We start from the raw sequence: 8801 nt of genomic DNA on the forward strand, positions 1-8801 counted from the left end.
AGCCATGCCCTTTCTACACCCACTCTCATTATCAGACATCTCAGGGGTTGGAAACTGTCTATAAGGAGTCAAGACAATAACAATTTCAGTCCTTGCCATTCCTATGGTCTTCCTTGTAAGGGCTCAACTCTGTCATTTAGGTGAAAGCAGCTAAAGTATAGGGGGGTTGTCTGTAGATGAGTGAGCATGGCTGTGTTCCAATAAACCTTTATTTATGGACCTTGAAATGTGAATTTCACATAATCTTAACATGTCAAAATTTCTTTTTTTTTTTTTTGTGGGTGCAGCAAACTTTATTGATGGTATTCAAGAGAGTAGGGAGGGGTCCCTAGGCCCCTCCTGTTATTATGGGGGTCTGGGATGGAAATTGTGAAGGAGATGCTCAGTGTTGGGGGCCGAGTTGGAACAGGGACTCTTCAGCAACCAAGGGTCTCTCTCTTGTTCTCAGTGTCCTTACTAGGGTGGGTGTTCCAGGGTTTCTTACTCCTTGGAGGCCATGTAGGCCATGAGGTCCACCAGCCTGTTGCTGTAGCCGTATTCATTGTCATACAGGGAAATGAGCTTTATAAAGTAGTCATTGATAGCAATGCTAGCGCCAGCCACAAAGGTAGAAGAGTTGCTGTTGAAGTTGCAGGAGACAACCTGGTTCTCAGTGTAGCCCAGGATGTCCTTTAGAGGGCCCTTGGATGCCTGCTTCACCACCTTCTTGATGTCATCATACTTGGCAGGTTTCTCTAGGCGGCACGTCAGATCCATGATGGACACACTGGGGGTAGGAACACGGAAGGCCATGCCAGTGAGCTTCCCGTTCAGCTCAGGGATGACCTTGCCCACAGCTTTGGCAGCACTAGTGGATGCAAGGATGATGTTCTGGGCAGCCCCACAGTCATCATGCTACAGCTTCCCAGAGAGGCCATCCACAGTCTTCTGACTGTCAGTGATGGCATAGACCATGGTCATGAGCCCTTCCACGATGCCAAAGTTGTCATGGATGACCTTGGCTAGGGAGGCTAAGCAGTTGGTGGTGCAGGATGCATTGCTGACAATCTTGAGTTAGTTGTCATATTTCTCATGGTTCACACTCATCATAAACATGGGGGCATCGGCAGAAGGGGCGGAGATGATGACCCTTTTGGCTCCACCCTTCAAGTGGGCCCTGGCCTTCTCCATGGTGGTGAAGATGCCAGTAGACTCCACAACATACTCAGCACCAGCATCACCCCGTTTGATGTTAGCGGGATCTCGCTCCTGGAAGATGGTGATGGGCTTCCCGTTGATGACAAGCTTCCCATTCTCGGCCTTGACTGTGCCGTTGTACTTGCCATGGGTGGAGTCATTCTGGAACATGTAGACCATGTAGTTGAGGTCAATGAAGGGGTCGTTGATGGCAACAATCTCCACTTTGTCAAGTGGAGAGCAGATGGCAGCCCTGGTAACCAGGCGCCCAGTAAGGCCAAATCTGTTCACACCGACCTTCACCATTTTGTCTACGGGACGAGGCTGGCACTACACAAGAAGATGCGGCTGTTTCTGGAACAGGGAGGAGCAGAGAGCCTCAAAACTTCTTTTAATTTTTTCTCAATCACTTAAAAGTGAGAAACATTACTATTTTGTGGGTTGCCAAAAAAAACCCCAAAACCAAAAAACCAAAAAACCAATACAAAACCACACCAAACGAGAATGGTGACAGGCCAGGTTTGCCTTGTAGTCTGTGGCTTGGCCTTTGTAATGGATCACAAGCCTCACAAAGATGGGAGAAGTCCCTTTCACTCAGAATTCCTGATACACAATGACCACTTACCAAAAAAAAAAAAAAAAATCATTGAGGGAATGAAGAGGGTCCTTTCTCCTCATTTGTTTTCTCTGAATTTATCCAAAGAAAATATCAGGGAAGGGAACAGAGGAGGAGCAATCAGAAGGTATTCAATACATCCTCTTGTCTACATTTTAAACAGGAGTGTACAAAGCTCCTGATTTTAGCACAAGGAAAGATTAAATAGAAGTATCTCTCAGAGCTTTAAAGTCTAGGCTATTATTGTTTCAAAGGCTTTTGAGGTTTGTCATACTCGTGTTCTCCTGGAAAGGAATTAATTTCCAAATGAGATGAGTTAAGTGGCCTTAGATGCTGCCTGTTATAGTTGATTTTGATTCTTGTTAAGTTGAATGGCTTATATATATCCTGTGTTCATAAGTACATCACCTGGGTCTCGAGGGCCCAGAAGGGATGGCCGCTGAACATCTGGGTCTCTGCTGGCTGCTGCAAACTCTGGCTAGGCAGCTTAGCAATAGCTCTGCTCTCACATCTTTTCCGGCTAAGTGAACTGTTAGCTTAGGTTAAAAACATGTGAATTTGATCATTTGTATGCAAGGTACAGAGTCAAAGTGTTACCATTCCATGGATGGGGGTAGGGGAAGGACAAGGATGCTTTGAATAGCTTTGTTTCTTTGGGAGCATGTACAATGAAAAAGTATCTGAATTGCATTAGTTCTAGCAACCACGTATCTGCTTTGATACAATTTGTTGATATGCAAGTGTTTTGAAGCGCTAACTCTGACTCAGGTTCAGTTCTGGGAAGATGTCATTTTGGCCTCAGTTCCTCAGGTGATCAGAAAACCGGTCTAAACAAACATTAAGAGAAACACAGGAAACTAAGCCGGAACTGATGGGGAAAACTATCTCCCAGAACCTCTTAGGAAAAGGTGTCACCTGAAGAGCTAAGTTTGGGACCATGTGCCACTTACCTGTTCTGTTGCTGTGGCACATATGGGATGAGAGGCACCTTAAAAAAGAAAGGGTCTGTTTTGGCTCACAGTTCAAGGGTACACAGTCCATCATGGCAGAGAGGGCATGGCAGCAGGGGCTTGAGGCAGCTGCTCACATTGCATCTACAGTCAGGAGGCAGAGGGAGATCCAACGCTGGTGCCCAGGTCTTTTAAGCTTTCTATTTGTTCTGGAAGTCAGGCTGGGTCTTTCCACCTCATTTAACCTGATCTAGATAATCCCCCAGAGACTTGTCTTCTAGGTGACCCTAGATTCTGTCAAATTAACAGTCAACATTAAACCTCACAGGTGGTTATAAACAAGGTAAGCCCTTTAAATGGGAAAATAAAGGATGCTCTCATGTTGGAGGGTTGAAGGGTGTGGAGCTTCCCAAGCAAGGGGGAGGAGTCCCAGGAGAAAGAGCAGCCATGTTCAGGTCTTCAGTCTGTGTTAGATGGTCAGAGAGCCATGTGGTTGAGTGAGGAAGAGAGCGAGGCTTGGTGGGAGTTCAGGCAATGAAGGGACTTGAAGGTCAAATGGGGACGTTCTTTCACACCAGGAAATGGCTCTTAAATATGAGCCTACCTGGGGATCACTGCATACAAAGGTCATGAAGACTGGTGTCTGGTAACCTACAGGGGTTCTGGTGCAGGAAGTAAGGATGGGGCCTGGAAACATGCATTTCTAACAATGCCCTAGTGATGCTGCCGGTCCAAGGAGCTACTGTTTGAGAATTCTTTTTTATGGAGTTTGGGTCTTGAGCATTGGGGTGCTTTCTGAATGTTTTCGAAGGAGTGTGACAAAATCAAACTTGAATTTCAGAAGGAACATGGGTAGGAATTGTAGTGACTGTACTGAGTAGTCAGGAGTCAGGGGAATCCGGTGGATAGTGTTGGAAGCAGTGGGATTAGCAGAGGTTGGGGGAGCTCTGAATGAGGTGACTTACCAGGATGCTGTGCAGTTTGGTCATTCTTGCCATTCTACGGGGGTAAGATTGTTGATTAAGAATAATCAGCCGGGATTATTAGCTGGGACTCCTAGCAGGAGTCGGCATGATCTTTTTTTTTTTTTTTTTTTTTTTTTTTAAAGTCAAATTCTACAGGGCGATCTATTGCAGTTTTTCAGCATATTTTATCCAATTCTATTAGGTCATTTAGCAAATAATTTTAATTTTCTGCTTAGATCAGGATTTTAGAAGGGTAATGTACTGTTGTACCGTTAATAAGTCCCCTAATAAGCTCTGGGAGAAAGCCATTTGCAAATCATTCCTGATCCTGTCACTCAGCCTGTTTGCTAATTATCAAACCCCTCAGAGGTTCTTCCTGAGAGGGCCCAATGATTTCTGGAAGATTCCTGTACCTGGCTGAGCCCCCCTGGGAAGCCTCTGCAGGAGCTGGAAGCAAAGAAGGGCAGCCGAGCTTATCCCAGTGGCAAGTTCTAGCACCTGCTGTAGTCTGACTTCTCTCCACAGCAGCTGGTTCATAATCTGAAAATGGAATGGCACCCTGGGTCGCATGCAACGGTAATTGTCACAACCTGGCAGGTTAACCCCGTGTAGGTGAGCTGGGATTTCAGCTGCAGGATGGTGGTGGATTGGGAGGTAGGAGGTAGGAAGAAAACTCCATTAAACACAGTTCTCTATCAGGTACCAAATTAGATCATTGCTTATTAATAGTGTTTTTCACAGAGAGAACACTTTTTGAGTGAATTATTTCTAGCAGAAAACAGTTCACTCTTTGTTCTAACAGAAGTTGGAAAACTATGGGCCACGAGCCAAATCTATCCCAGAGTTTGCAGTTTTGGGTGGGTGAGTGAATGCCACAGCATTCATAAGGAGTCAGGGACCACCTTGAGTGTTGGCCCTTACCTTCTACCTGATTTGAGACAGGGTCTCTGTTCTCAGCTGCCGTGTGTGCCAGGCTAGCTGACTCACTCTTTTGTCAGGGATACCCATGTCTCTGCAGGACTGGGGTTATAGTTAAAGCTCATTTGCTCAGGCCATGACACTACCCATTGAGCCATCTTTCTGGCCCCTTGGACATTATTTCTGTAAATAAAGTTTTATTGGAACTTAGTCACATCCTGTCAGTCGTAGGCTGTCCTGTGGCTGCTTCCATGCTACAGCGGCAGAAACGAATCACTGTGATGTCTACTTCCTGACCCTCCAGTCTGAAGTGTTGGCCTGTGTGACCCTTTACACAAGTCTGCCTGGTTTATGATATGGACTTCCTTGCCATTTTACAATCATTTGTATGTTAGGGATATTCGTAAATTCTATTTTCTTCTGTGAGTAATTGGGACCACATGTATTTTTTTTCTCCTGTCTATATGTCTTGGCGATCAACACATGATAGAATATAATTTAGCTGGTATATATTTTGATTATATATTTGATATTTAGATCATATAATCTATTATGATGGTTAATGATAACTATCAACAGAAACCAGAATCTGGAGGATGGGCATCTGACTGTGGGAGACTCTCTTGATTACATTAGTTGAAGTGGGAAGATTGTCCCACTCTGGGTGGGGCCATTCCCTAAGCCTGACTTTCTGGACTGTGTAAGTGGAGAGAGAGCACGAGCTTGCAGTCTCTGCTCTCTGCTTCTTGACTGTGGGTGTGATGCAACCAGCCGTTCCAGGCTCCTTGACTTCCCTGCTGGGACGGACTGCACTTTGCACTGTGAACTAAAAATAAACCCTTTGGTCCTTAAGGTGTTCAGATCAAAGTATTTTATCACAGCAACAGGAAGAGAAACTGACTCTCTAATAATAACAGTAATGAATCCCAATCATTTTAGATTTACAGAAAAGTTGCAGAGTGGAGAGAATTTCTGTTCAATTACTTTATCTGTCAACTTAAGAAACTAACATTGGAACTATTTATTCATTTTGAATCATACAACTAAACTCCCCTTATCAACGTAAAAAAATACTAATTAGGTTCAGGTTTATTCTGGTCTCTAATCCTTATTTCAGACTTATTTCCCTCGCCTTTGATATTTATTCTTTTCAGTTTTTCTATGGAGGGGGGGAAGGGGGAGGGGAAGGGATTGAAAGTTTAATTCTATTTTGTGGTTTAAAAATATAAATAGTATCCCACCATACACATTATTCTGCGACTTGGTTTTTCCTTTGCAGAGGGTCATGGGGATATATTTATGGTCAAGTGCACAGATTGCCTGTATTATTTTCATTGCTGCATAGCTTCTCTGTCAGATGAATACAACACAGTCTGTTTAGCTGTCTTTCTGTTGATGGCCATTTAGGTTCTTTCTATTTTTTTCACTATTTTGAACAATGCTGCAATCAGCATCTTGTACAGTCAGCCCTTTTTTGCACGTGTGCAATTATTATTTTTTCTGGAGGATAGATTCCTGTAATTAAAATCACTAGATCAATGAGCTTGTACATACATTTTCTAGCAGTTGCTACTGAATTCTCATAAAAAACGACTTTACTATCATATATCTCTACTACAATGTAGGAGAACTCCTTCCCTAGAAATCGATACTGACGGCTATTCTGTTATTTGCTAGCTTGAGAAATGGTATATCATTGGCTCATTCATTTGCCTCTCCTGATTATTAGTGAAGTTAACCATTTTAATCTCCGTATATGTCTTGGTGAGGGCTGCCTATATATTCTACCAATTAATCATTCTAACAGCCGTCTGAGGAAAGCACACTTGTTCCATTTCACAGATTAGGAAATGAAGGTTTAGAGAAGTAAAAGCACCCATTCGAAGTCTTAGAGGATGAACAACAAAGTTGGGATTGCGTATGGTTTCAAAGTAGAAGACTCCAGGAGAGACTGGGGGAAGAGGGAGGCTGAATATGTGAGTTCCAGACACATGGGCTGATGGTGTCCAAGCACCCTGATGTTTTGTGGGTACCATTTGGGTGTAAGAGTTGAGATCAGAGCTCTACATGAAGTCAGAGTTTGTGTTTGGACTATGAACCAGGACCATGGCTGTCATTTAGTTCGGATAAAACCTGTTAACTATAGGTTCCAGGATGAAAGCCTGCCCTTAAAAGGAAGGGGTAGGAGTGAAGGCTCAAGGCAATAGGTTGAAGTTAAAGTTTATGTCGAGGGTATCCTTAGCAGGGGTTCTTATGGGAAGGAAGAGTAGTTAATGAACATGAGAATGAAGCATCTACTTTGAGCCTCACGAAAGCCAGATCTAGCCCAGCCTCTCTCTGTTAGACAAGGCTCCTAATCTTAGCCTCTCCATCACTCAGGTGGGCTCCAGCAGAGTGCTTAGATGTTTAGTTCTCAAAGTTGAGGGACTGGGGAAGGAAAAGGGCTGATAGTCTTGTAATGTGTGCTTTTCTGTCTGGGAAAATAGCAAGAGCTCTTAAAAACCTGATGTGAGGCAGCAGGCTAGTTCAGTGGTAAAAGTGCTTGCTGTGGATACATGGTCTCCTGAACCCATAATAGAAAGGAACTAACTCCCCAGAGTTGTTCTCTGACATCCACATGCAGGCTGTGGCTTAGGCAAACCCACCCCCACACACATCATAGGCACACATTCATACTCCATCATAAGAAATGATTAAGAAAAACCCCACCTGCCGGGCGTGGTAGCACACACCTTTAATCCTAGCACTCGGGAGGCAGAGGCAGGTGGATTTCTGAGTTCGAGACCAGCCTGTTCTTCAAAGTGAGTTCCAGGACAGCCAGGGCTAAACAGAGATACCCTGTCTCGAAAAAAAACCAAAAAAAAAAAAAAAAAAAAAAAAAAAAAAAAAAAAAAAAAAAAAAAAGAAAAAAGAAAAGAAAAACCCAACCTAAATGTCTGTAAAGATGGTCGAGTGGTTAAGAGCACTGGTTGCTCTTCCAAAGGAAGATTCCCAACACCCACATGAAAGCTCACATCTCTCTGTAACTCTACTCTCAGGGGATCCAATACCCTCTTCTGATCTCCAAGGACACCAAGCACACATGTGGTAAAGCATGCAGGCAAATTCTCCTATTCATAGAAACCTAACTTAGGCCCCTCCTAATGAGATGAATTTATATGTATTTTCTCTATATTTCATATACACACATATACATATGTATACACACATATATGTATATATGTATTATATATGTATACACACATATATGTATGTATGTATTATATATGTATACACACATATATGTATGTATTATATATGTATACACACATATATGTATGTATTATGTATATATGTATACACATATATGTATGTGTATATATATATACATATATATATATATACATATATATATATATATATATATATATATATATATATATATGCATACACACACACACACACACACTGAAGCATGAAGAGATGGTGGTAAACATTGGAACATGGGGGAGTGGTTCACCAGAAAGTTCCGTAGGTTCCCTTTTAGACTTTGAAACTCTTCAAAACTCTTCAGTTGGAGCTGTAGAAACTGGCGATCTGGAATGACAGCAGACATAAACCAAAAAAGCATCAGAAAACCAAAACCAAAATCATTTACTTTCCAGCCCCAATACCAGAGAAGCAGCAATCTAACAAGATAGAAGGCCTTTTGATGTTAGCTGCTCACACCGGGGCCACACTAGTGATCATCAAAAAGAACAATAACAGTGAATGCTGGTGAGTGTGTGGGGAAAGAGGAACCCTTATATGCTGCTGGTGGGGATGAAAACCAGTGCAATTACTGTGAAAATTGTGTGGAGGCTCCTCAAAAACTAAAAGTAGAACTTAATATATATGAGTCAGGTAAACAATTCTTGGACCAAGGTATCTAAGGCAACATATCACACAGACCCTTGCACATCCATGTTTGCTGCTATTCTGTTCACAGTAGTCAGGACATAGAATCAGCTTAGATGTCCATCAGCAACACGTGAATAGAGAAAATGTGGTGTAATAGGCAATGGAGCTTTTTCAGCTATAAGGAAAAATGAAATAATGATGTCTCTAGAACATGACATGTAACAAAATATGGGTATCTAAGATACTGAATATGAGACAATCGATTCAAGTTGTTGGGGATATGGCTCAGTGGCTAAA

At 42.7% G+C, this 8801-nt stretch overlaps 1 pseudogene; it reads right to left on the minus strand.

Moving 5' to 3' along the window:
- Gm5270 (predicted gene 5270) lies at window positions 264-1500 on the minus strand (annotated as a pseudogene).

Source organism: Mus musculus, chromosome 2 (genome assembly GCF_000001635.26).
Source record: "Mus musculus strain C57BL/6J chromosome 2, GRCm38.p6 C57BL/6J".
Classification (NCBI taxonomy): Eukaryota; Metazoa; Chordata; class Mammalia; order Rodentia; family Muridae; genus Mus; species Mus musculus.